The sequence below is a fragment of the Dendropsophus ebraccatus genome, chromosome 1, assembly GCF_027789765.1.
Source record: "Dendropsophus ebraccatus isolate aDenEbr1 chromosome 1, aDenEbr1.pat, whole genome shotgun sequence".
Taxonomy (NCBI): Eukaryota; Metazoa; Chordata; class Amphibia; order Anura; family Hylidae; genus Dendropsophus; species Dendropsophus ebraccatus.
The window spans coordinates 96,506,891-96,519,332 of NC_091454.1; the positions used below are offsets into that span (position 1 = coordinate 96,506,891).

The following is a 12,442-nucleotide window of genomic DNA, read 5'->3' on the forward strand; positions in this document are numbered from 1 at the left end:
TTTGAAAAAAGGTGCAACTGGCGTAAACTGCTAAAAAAAATAATATTGCAATTAGCTTGATAAATGCTGCAAAAAAATATACACCATAGGGGATATTTATCAAACATGGTGTAAAGTGAAGCTGGCTCAGTTGCCCCTAGCAACCAATCAGATTCCACCTTTCATTCCTCACAGACTCTTTTGAAAATGAAAGGTGGAATCTGATGCAAATTCTACTTTACACCATGTTTAATAAATCTCACCCCATGTGCATAAACACTCTTTTTTGCCAGAATAACAGCGCAATAATAATAATACATATGCCACTTCAAGTCCTCAAATGTTATCTGCCAAGAGACTGTGCCCCAGGGGATTCTTCAGGAATGTTTGTCACATTGTGGCAGAGGATGCGGGCAATAGAAGTAGCATACAGAGCTGGCTTTTGCTGGATTTAAAAGAGAGACTGTTTCTGTTGTTTAGAAATGCTAGCCGTGATAAAGGAGTTTATCAAACACTTGTAGGGAACAATGCATTCTCAAAACAAACCCAACAAAAACCCAATGCAGGTGTCCTAGGCAAGTGGTTGCTATACCAACATCCAAGGCACTCTCCTGTTTGAATGTCCAGTTGAGCCAAAGCATGAGTGTGCCATTGCTAAGACTAACCATCTGGAGTCAGGCTTGGAAATTTAATGGTGAGCTGTTATGTCCTGTACCTAAGTGTCTAGATGTTAAGAAGTCCCTTTTGCTAAGATGCCCTAATGTTGTTGCAATCAACCTTGATAGATAGCAGCCATGTTGCAGGTGTAAAGGCAGCCATGTTGCAGGTGTAAAAGACTGAGTTACCAGGTGGTCTAAGAAAAGGGCAAAAGAAAAGTTGTGATTTGTTGGTGGGTAGGAACCCACTGTCTGTTGATCTGGAGGTCCCTTGGGTTCTTCCAGCCATTATACCATTTGTGAACATTGGACCAGAGACTGGCAAAAGTGACTTGGTATACGAAGCTTTGCTGTTCTCTGAACCCTTAGCCTGGTGAAGGAGACAAGCTAAATCTTTCAAAGAGGACACTGCTCATCACCTAGGAAAGGAAAACTACATTGCGTTTGACTAGGTTGAGGCTAGCTCAGGTTTGTCCTGTAGTAAGGGACTAACCTGTGTTTAATTAGCACCTTGATAAGGCTAAGAATTCATTTTTTCAATTACCCTTTTGTCATAAAGTGTGCAATCTGCGTAATTAAACTGGGAAGAAATTGGGTATAAACATATATCAATCTCCTGAGCCCTCAGTTGTTGTGTTCCAAGCAGACTGTGCTCTTCCTTTCCCTCAGGTAAAGGTGATCCTACTTAATTAATATGATAATTATGAACAAAAAGAATAATGATGATGATGATAATAATAATAATAATAGTAGTAGTATTAATAGGCTCATATAAATAGAAGTGCAAGCTCATACACATAGCAGTGCAACTCTTTATCATAAGAACTGATAAAAGTCATCTTAAATAACCATATAGAATAATTAATTGCAATTAAATCAAAGGCTATTCAAGGAAATTCCTAACTGTATAGGAATTTGTTCTAGGATTAAGGGTACAATATCTCAGTATCAACATATAAACATTAAGGACTCAACAACACACTAAAATGAAAAATATACTTATAAATTTTTCTTGTCCATATTTTACAGTATTAAGTCACATTCACACACTGTATTTTCACATTAAACCATGGCCGTTGTTGCAGGCTGGAACAACGGCCATTGTTTAATGACAGGGATAGATCACATTAAAGTTTATAGAACCACGGCCATAGTGTATACACTGTTCTCTGTGGTTGCACAAAATAATTGACAGGTCTATTTTGTGCGGCCACTGTGCTCACAATGTAAAGTACAGCTCCTGGCCATACTTTACACTGTGGTCTATGGCTAATTGGAGTGCAGGCACACATTCAGGTGTGCCCGCATTCAAATTGAAATCAAATTCTGTTCATCTGGCTGATACTGCAGTATCGGCCAGGTAAACATGTGAGACATCGGCCGTTGTTTTGAGTAGGGCTAAAAAAGTGGAAAGGGAGCGCCATAGGGTGATAAAGTAAACAACAGATAGTAGGTCGAACAAGCTGATAATAAAACTGCTCACCTGATGGTGTTGTGCTAAGAACACAACACCTGTATGCACCTCAGTGAAGAGAGAGGTAGTAGCTGTAGCAGCCAGGCTCCAAGAGTAGACGCCGAGATCCCAAGCCAGGAGATCAGGGAATGGAGAATGGTAGATGAAGTGTCGGATCCTCGGGGTAGGGTAAATCAGTGTTGCACACCTCTAGTTTCTTGGTTGGTGCTCAGTGGGTTATGGTTCTTCAACCATGTACATCCATAAGAAGTAAAATCCACGGCACTCAAAATAATGCAGAAGTGATAGTTTATTTTACAGTGATACAAAAAGGTTGTATACTCCGACCAGTATGAAATATATAAATAGTAGGGATAATAGAGATCGTGACTATAAAGCGAGCTTTCGGCCCATCCCAGTCACGATCTCTATTATCCCTACTATTTATATATTTCATACTGGTCGGAGTATACAACCTTTTTGTATCACTGTAAAATAAACTATCACTTCTGCATTATTTTGAGTGCCGTGGATTTTACTTCTTATGGATCCTCGGGGTAGGCGGGGACCACAGGAGCCAGAATGATGGCGCTTCACGGCTTCAGGTTTAATGAAGTAAAACGATGAATTTTAATGGTCTCATAAACAACGCGTTTCGAGGCATAAATTGCCCCTTTGTCAAGTAGGAGAGAATATGATAAGTTAATAGTTCCGCCAATTACGCATGTGGCAATAACAAATATGTTTCTTTATTTTTATTTATAAAATGGTAAAAAAGGGGGGAGGGGATTTTTTGTTAAGGAAACACTTTTTTTTTTACTGTACACCTTAACTTTTAGTCCTGGGGACTAGCAGTATTGCTGCAGTGATCTCCCATAGAGATCACTGCGGTATACTTAATAAAGCAATAATCGATCAGATCATTGCTGTATTACTCGGGTCTGCTGCAGAGCAGATGAATGGATTGCCGAGCCAAGATCAGTGTCAGTGCGACGCTGAGCCCCGGCCCAGTAAGCAGAAGGGATCTCCCCTCCGAAATCGCATCGCGCGGGGGGATCCCCCCACTAGAAACCAGGGAAAGGGACCAATAGTACAATTAAGGGTTAAAGATATTATTGTCTTGTGTAGTCAGATTGTATTTGCTGACATGGAAGCATGCTTTTAAATGCTCTTGTTTTCAAGGGCATTGTTGATAACACCACAGTATAGTACAATCCTTCATTAAATAATCATACAACTACGGTGAAAATAATTTACACAATGAATAAAATCCATTTGAAAGCATCCACATCAATTGAGGGGAAAAGCATTTTCCTCAATCATTTACATATTTTACATTATCGTGTTTTCAGCTCAGTGCTTTTGTAATGTTACATTCATAATGGAGCTTCAGAGAGGTTTGCTTAAGTTTGAAAAATTGGCAAAGATTATTGTCAGAAGTTCCTATTCTTGTATCACTCACAATAATATTAAAAGTTCTTATCTTTAGGTCAAAGTTTTCCTTGGCTGATTCACATTTATCTATGTTTATCATTGCAACATTGTATGATAAATGAGACGGATGTAGTCAGGGATATGAAATTTTTTTTTTTTTTTTTTTTTTTTAATTGCTATTATACTAGCAGACTAGCCCACATTGACCATGCACCTTTTATAATGTGACTGCAGCTTGTGGGACAAAGCTTCAGGTTATATATGTTTATGTAGCCCAGATGAGTTCCCTCATTCCTGGTTCCTATAGAAACCTCTAAAGCTTGGTTGAGCTCAGCTATGTCATATCTAAAGTTCATGAAGTCACTGCTTCATGGCCTTTTCCATCCTTTAATACTTTCAAAAAAGCCTTTTCTTCCTAGAAAGAAAATGAATACGGTATATACCTCTTCTTTCCCACAGAAATCTGCAAGAAAATCACTATTTGTGCCATACGTTTTGCACTAGGAATGTTTCTTCCATTTGCAAGGTTTCTTTTTGGGGGTACGCCTGGTCTGAAAGGGTTTCCGTTTATGAGAATTATATAGTATTGGTACAGTCTGTTTATGCACAGTAAAAAAAAATTGCTGCATTGTTATGCACATAAATTTGATGTCTCACCAGTGGCAGTATGTCTACATTAAACATGGTGGCAGAGATGTACACCCTGCCTGAAAGCGGCAACTGCCTCTATGGGTTTATCCATGAGTCGTTTATGTCATGGTAAAGGTTCAGGAGCCACAGAACCTTTGAGAAGAGTAGATGTTTTGTGAACTTCTCAAGGATAGGTCCTAGAGAGCCTGGTCTAAAGTGCCTGATTTACCTATGTGCTTCATTTTGTGTACAATGGTCCAGTGCATGAAGAACAGACACAAACATTAAACTGTTACATTTCTATATAAAAAAAATTCCCCCTCATACCAAAAAGTCACCTGAGTTTTCCTTATCAATTAAAGGGGTTATCCAGTGCTACAAAAACATGGCCGCTTTCTTTCAGAGACAACACGACTCTTGTCTCCAGTTCAGGTGCGGTTTGCAATTAAGCTCCATTCACTTCAATGAAAATGAGCAGCAAAACCCCGCCCAAGCTGGAGACAAGAGTACTGCTGTCTCTGGAGGAAAGTGGCCATGTTTTTGCAGCGCTGGATAACCCCTTTAAAGAAACATTCAGGGCCAAACAAACATTTTTATTATTTCCTATTAGCTGCAAATCACATATTGAATGGAGCGATGCATGGCCGATGGGTGAATGATTGCTAGCTCCTTGACTGATCGTTGTTTTTATTACACAGAGAAAAATCTGCCTGATTCGGCAGATAATTCCTCCATGTAATAGGGCCCTTAGAGAGGACTCCTATTCTCCCAATAACATTGGTGGCACCTCACCTAGTTTTACACATTTCTATGGATGACAAAAGGCTTTTACATAGGTAACTTCTACCCAAAGTAAAAAGGAAAATGGTCGCAGCCAACAATGTAATTTTTGACGGAAAGAAGCAAAGATACAAATTTACTTTTTTTTATTTAGGCTATGTTCACACTACGTATATGTCTGGCCGGGATTTACGCAAGTTGCGGCCGGCAAGTTGCGGTCCATGAACTTACGCCCGTAAGCTATGTACGCTTCCCGAGCGGCGTACGTAGCGATCTGACAGCGGTATTTTACTTGGAAATCTTCGCCTAGCCCCAGACACCCCACAGAACCTTTTGGATCGGCAAATCAAAGTGTCAAGAAGAAGAAATCACCACTCCGTACGGGACCGCATGTTACGCTACGGGTGTAAGTTACAGCATTTCCGTCCCGAAACAATGGTCTGGTTAATTTTTTACAGCGCCGCATACGATCCGGGCTTAAGTTCTTACGTAGTGTGAACTGTGCAGCCGTAGATCGTATACTTTCCATTGTACGCAAACTACGTAAATCTCCGGCCGCTTATTCACAGAGCGTGCTACGGCCGGAAACTTACGTAGTGTGAACCTAGCCTTAAACTATTTTAAGGGCTGTGTCAAATATTTTCACAGTTGGTTGTCTCTGCTTGAATTGTAACACTTTGCTGAGGACCTAGAGACTTAAAATAACACTTAGATTTAGGGTAAAACCTTTACATTACTAATGCTCAGTCAGCCAAAAATTATAAACCTCACTAAATATGTTAACAAAACAAAGTAAGGTAATGGCTTTTTTGTATACTTTATCACTCTCAACCGTTATTCTAAAATCAAAAAAGAGGAGAAGGAGAGAAGACCTAAATTGAACTACGGTAGGCAGTTTCAAAATTGTACTTTAATCCTTAGAACATTGTCAGGGACCAAAATTTGGAGCAAAATTACAGTTACATACTGTATATAGCATTTATATCTCATTTGGAGTTGATTGTGTATATTACCTTCTTCAAAATGGCAGTGATTTTCTAATTGTTGCTCTCTCAAACCCCCTTATTCTTTAACTGGGTTTCTGGCTGTAATATAAATCTTACGATGAGCTAGAGAGCTAGAGATGAGCGAAGCAGCTGAAGTTTATTTTGCGAGGATACACAAATTTAGGGTTGTATTTATAGAAATTCGCTAAATTAATACAAACGAATCTTAAAACAGCCAAACTATAGTAGCTACAATGATTATTGAGAACAGATGCTGTGGTTACAGTGTCAAAAATTAAAAAAAAAAACTTTAAAAAAATGTCAATCATTAAATTTCTGCCATGAACAGCAGTGGATGTTCACTGATTTCAGTAAATTGGTATTAACTGCCCGCAGCTGCCACCTACTCTCCACTACACATACAGCCAACTGCCTGTCACCAGGAAATGAAGCACCCTATATATACGGGGTAAAGGGAGGGTTGCTAACATCACAGAGGGACTTGTAGGTGATTGGACGGGCACAAGGGATTATGGATAATCCCTTGCTCCCACCAAATGACAGTACTGTAAGCTAACGTGTGGCAGCCATTTTTAGCGAATTTGTTAACGAATCGCCGTGAATTTGAGGTCCCTCCCTCCCAGCCTACGAAAGTTTCACGCCCTCCGGCGCTTTCTCAAGGCATAATGATATAGCTCACACCTGAGCCACACACCAGTCCCAGGAGCTGGGCGTACTGGCCAGCTCCTGACATCAACATTATATATTGATTTGCTTTTCTGCAAGATTTACATGACGTTGTTAGTATACAAATAACACATATAGGTTTACATGGGGCTCTACTGTATTCTCCTGATATAGAGGCCATTTTCTTCTGCATTCCATTTCAATTTAAAAAAAATGGTGAATCCATCAAATTATACATTGCAGAGGTATTTTTCCAAATATATCTGTAATACATTTTCAAATGAAGTCCCCATATACCAGTGCATAAGCTCTGTGCCTCTGTACGGACCCTGTGCACATGGTTGTGCTGTGTGCAGTTAGCCTTAAAGCATTAGTCTACACATCCTACATTTATAAAAACACTCCTAGATTCTAAGTTTATTTGTCTTGTGTTTACATTTCAAATCTGGTACATTTTCTTCATAGGTTTTAAAGAGGATGGACCATCAGACCCGCTTCCAGTGGGAGAAACCCCCTGCCCCTCCATGACGCGGCTTCGTTGATTCTAATGGAGCTGCATCATGGAGGAGCGGGGGTTTCCTCCCACCTATTGTCTATGCTGGTCTCGCTGTTATTGCTAAAGGTTCCCATATACCTCATACTTTAGTTGGCCACAGGTTCGGACGTCGGTAATGATATTGCTAATGATAAGGGTCGGGGGTGATGGAAAATCACCACCCGACCCCTTTATTCTGGGAGAGATTAGCTGCTGTCAGAGCTTGCTGGCTGCGGCTTAACCCTTCGCTCCCTGTAGAGAACACAGAAATGCGTGTCCATGGGAGGACAGGGGTCATTCTGGAGAGATAACTGATGGACAAATGATCTTGCTGAAGGTGTATTGTCACCTCAACATTGAAAAAGCTATATTTTTGTCCTAACTAAACGAATGTTTTGTTTTTTTTAAGTTTGAAGGGTACATGACTTTTTAATGAAATTACTTGGTTCTCTAGTTCCATGTATGTGTGTTTTCCCCTTAAGTAATTTATATTCAGGCTGCCTTTGATCAATGCTGTTTCTTCAATCTCAAACACCTGCTGTGGATTAGCATGAGTAACACAGAGGTAATTTCAATTTATGCAGGTAGGGAAGCAATCCAGTCATTAGAGCATGGAGAGCTTTTGTTGGTTCTTCTAATCGCAATGAAATTTTACATGCCATATAAAACATAAAAAACAGTTTAAATCAATAGGCACCACTGTTCTTTATATTTGTAACTAAAACTTTAAGTTTAGTCGCTTAAACTGATGGACATGTTTAAATAGGATATATTGTAGAGAAAGAATATGATTGTACTCCTGACAGTCATATTTTTTATACTTTGGGTTAGAGAAAATAATAAAAAATTTCCATACTCATTGAACATGTTCTCCCAAGAGTCCTCCTTGATGATGTCCTTGATGAATGCTCTGGCAGCAACATATGAGAAAAACGATGACGCTTAGTCAATCAATGGCTGTGGTGCTGTCCTGCTTCAGTCAGTCATTAGCTGAGTCACTGTGAGTCTCAGAATAAAGTGGCCAGATCATCTACCGGGTGACCTGAAGACGTCACAGGAGAATCTCTGGAGAAGCGTGTCAAGTGGATTCAGAAGGGAAGGATATAGTGGTGGTGATTTATGACAGCCTTAATATAAGTCACCAGTTCAGCCAGATAGAGGTATTACCTGTAGAAAGAGGGAGATTGTAATCCTGCTGTATAGAGCTCTATTGAGACCACACCTGGAATACTCTGTCCAGTTCTGCAAGCCCCACCTACAAAAAGATATTATTAAAACATAACAGGTTCAAACACAGGCTTCAAAAATGGTGGACAGTCTAAAGGATAAGAAATGTCAGGAAAGACTTAAGGACCTTAATATTTTTAGTCTGGCGGAAAGAAGGCAATGGGGTTACATGATCAAAACCTTTAAATGTGTTAAAGAGGCACTGTAACTACAATTAACTTCAAATAAATAAAAAGCATCTTCTAAATCAATCCAGACATGTTTAAAAAACATCTTTTCAATATAGATGTATAACATTTTTTTCTTAGTTTGCTCCAGAAAACAACATATAAAACTCACCACATGTTGTCTACATTTTTAGTTAAGTCTCCTTTTTGACGTAAATTGGTGATAGGCCAAGTAGAAGAAATACAGTTGTTGAAAAACACAGTGCATCTAAAATCTTGTGTGAGTGCATACTTAGTGGTAAGGAACTGGCTTATGCGCTAGGCCCTAGTATAATAACCTATGGAAGGTCAACAAAAGATTGTAAAACATTTCGTAACTGTGACCAAAAGTTGATGGTGCTTCCAATATTGGTAGTGACAAATAGCACACCTTTTATCTAACTGCAAAGAATACATAATTTACAATGTCTGCCGCAATATTCTAAATACCATCCAATTGTCTAGTCTTCCAGGAATCAATGGTAGACTTATACTGAATGTGTCATAAAATGTTAGAACTCTTGTACAGTTCTCCCACTACACAACAAAAAACAAGTTCCAGCAATGTCTATTTACTCCTCTAGCAAATCTGTGGATACATTGGGATCCAGCTTGAGGCCTCAGCATTAAGGTGCAGAGACACAAATAGAATTAGGAGGGTCTCTCCTCTGATGCATGCTTTTATACTGTAGAGGGGATATTGCACTAAGATCATTTTCTCTCCTCTTAGCTGGCAGGCTTTAAGGCCTTTCCTTAGTGAATTCTCTGCACTCTGCAGAGGACTCACAGCTTCTTTCTCCTGGTCATGTGGTCATTACCTTTCCGGCATGACCACCTCTCCCAAGTTGTTGATCATTCATTCTTTTTCTCTAAACTATAAAATTCTGTCTGTCTGCAGCCAGGTCACTACAGTCTCATCCAGTAAGCTCTGTTTTTGGTGGCTGTAGGCACTTAAAATGTTATCATTTACCTTTATTGCTTTGTAAAGGCCTCCTCCCACATCTGCGAGCAAGCATAAATCATGATACAAATCTACTGGAAGTAGGTGAAGATTTGTCGCGCCGGGTGCAGAGCCGGGTGCCAGTATGGCTGGTTTACTTAGAGGCACGCCCCTCTTAGTAAATCCGTCTGGGGAAAAGGGGTAAGAGCCTAATTTAGAGTACGTCTGTCTTCGTAAATCTCCCCCTATACCTATATACTAGCCAGACAGTTGCTTTTTGAATTAGTGGTCGGTAACCTAGACAACAAGCTGTCTACAGTGTGAGAGATTAACATAATGTGCCCTAAACATTTAACTATGAGAGGGGATACCTTAAATATTACATTTTAAATTACATATTTTTTTACAGTCTAATCATGGGGCATTGATGTTGGCGATGCCATGCTGCTAACAATATAATAGAAAAAAGAGCTCAATAATCGCTTTTAAATCATACTATGAAGAACAGAACTTTTAAAGAACATTAAATTTAAACAGCAAAACAGGTCTAGAATGCCAATTGCTTTATACAAAAACTATTGTCTATAAATCTTAATAAAAAAAAAATGTACATTCTGTTCCAGAGACATTTTTACAATACCATCAAGATTTATTGGAGCATCTATGAAATGCAGAATGTAGCCAAAAAGACATGTAGTGTTTCTCCATTCATAATCTAAAATGTTTGTAACTTGGGCTATATTCTTTTAGCCCTGTAACAGTCACCTGCACCTGGCATTACATAGCAATATGAGCCTTAAAGGGGTGTTCCAGATACAGAAGATTTTTTGTCATTGTGCTATCATAAATCTGTATAGTCTGGAGGAAAAAAGACAGGGGGGGGGGGGGGCATGACCAAAACCTTTAAGTAAGTTCTTTAGTAGACATGACCACAACGTGAGCATGCTAAAGTCCAGTCGCTTGCTATTTAAATACCAGTGGCTGAAGAAGTTGGATGGATGCAGCCCTAAAAAGTATTATGGCTGTATCCCTGTTTTTAAGGCAGCCCTATGGCTGCATTCAACAGTTGTACCCCCACCTATGCCCCTATTCATTTATTTATTAGCTATTTATGGACTATAAATACACTGAAAACCTCTTTAATTATTTTACATATGGCTGACTTATGACAAACTGTATGAAGTTTTAATTTGGAAGTGATAGAATTCTAAAAGAGTAATACAGCCTTCAAATGCCCATGGTCATATGAATTAGGTTCATGGTGCTTTTCCTCCTGCAGGAAAAATGATTGATCCAGCACTTTCAGTAAAACGTCAATCTTTTATTTCAATGCAGGTTAAAAACATCAGCTATAGCTATACGAACTAAGATTATGTGAAGAAGGAAGCATTATTTATAAAGAAAAAGTAATTCTCTATGGATGTTCAATCCATCTGGCATGCTGCCTAATGTGTACTAATGCTTCCCTGTCACGTAAGTGTTGGGGCAAATCCCCACCTCATATTTTAGGATACACCCTATTACAACCTGTAATGCTCTAGTTCAATGTAATTGAGTGTAGCCCCCATCTATTTTGTAAATCTGTCACTTCTCTATTGTACTTGTCACTGTTTGAGCATTTTCTCTTGAAAATTCAGCTAATGGTATGGCATGTATTGTATGTGGAGGATGATTATTTTCTGCTTTGAGAAGCATGTTGCCCGAAATGGTCTTGAGATATGTGGAAAAATCAATTCTTAACTTACTATGGCCCATGAGCTGTAAATCCAGAAATGTGATAGTATGTCATGTAAGTATGGAGTGAATTTTAAACTATATTGATTTCCATTTAAATGCTCCACAAACAGTAGTACGAAAAAAAAACACATCACCCGACTATATAAATAATATGTCGTCGATAAATATCCCGTACCACTGGATGATGATTTATCAAACTGGTGTAAAGTAGAATTGGCTCAGTTGCCCCTAGCAACCAGATTACACCTTTCATTTTCCAAAGAATATGAGGAATGAAAAGTGGAAGCTGATTGGTTGCTAGGGGCAACTGAGACAATTCTGTTTTATACTTGTTTGATAAATCTCCCCCATAGTGCTCTTCCAAAAAACACATGGTTAAATTGACTAAGTAGGGGGAGTGTCTATCCCCCATTGGAACACCACTGCACTGAACATAAAACTGACCATTAAACATAAAAAAAGTTATTGTGTAATAGAAAGTTGGTTACTTTAATGATGAACACTTCAAATCCTCAGAATAATTACTCTATTTTGTGAGGTGGAATGCTGTTAATGCCACATTCCAAGATATGCACATGTATGAAGGCGTGATGATGGATGTCAGCCAGCGCCACTTTGGCTGCCATTCAACATTACCAAGATACGACAGTACATCCCTGGAATCTTGTAAATAACCAGGAATCCTCTTCACCAGTGGTTGTAACCACAAATCAATCCACGTAAAATCCCCTTGTGCGTTTTAGGCAAAGCATAAAGTATTGGGGTGACTGGTTCCTGTGCAATCAGATTTTCTGTCTCTTGTTTGGTAAGTACACCCATTTGTGTACCCTGTGATACCAATTTTTCCAGCTCATCATATACTTTACGTGTTGGTTTAAAGATTAACTAGTATAAGTATTGTAGTCACCAAGTAATTCCTCAATGGAGTTGACATTCATGGTCTTGTTCATCACTGTGACCAAGCCCCCTTTGTCAGACATTTTAGTTACCAAGTCCTCAAATGAGGATAATTCTTATTTGGCTGCTGACAATTTGTGGGGCTTCTTCACAATGGACTGATAAAGACTTGCTAAGGGTGGGTTCACACTGCGTTTTTGCAATCCGTTTAACGGATCCGTTTTTTTTAACGGTCAAAAAAGTAGTGTCAACAGTACTTTATTGTGCGTAAAAAAAAACGGATCCGTTTTTATGC

The 12,442-nt window shown here is 39.1% G+C and overlaps 1 protein-coding gene across 3 annotated transcripts in view; it reads left to right on the top strand.

Moving 5' to 3' along the window:
* Positions 1-12,442, top strand: part of TAFA2 (TAFA chemokine like family member 2) — a 136,661-nt gene that overhangs the window by 76,644 nt on the left and 47,575 nt on the right. The window contains exon 1 of one of the 3 annotated variants that reach the window (XM_069955964.1): positions 622-673. The exons of the other annotated variants lie outside the window; for them this stretch is intronic. The gene's annotated coding sequence lies outside the window, so the exon portion shown is untranslated. Of the gene's footprint in view, positions 1-621; positions 674-12,442 lie in introns of those variants that run through there. 3 annotated transcript variants of the gene reach the window in all.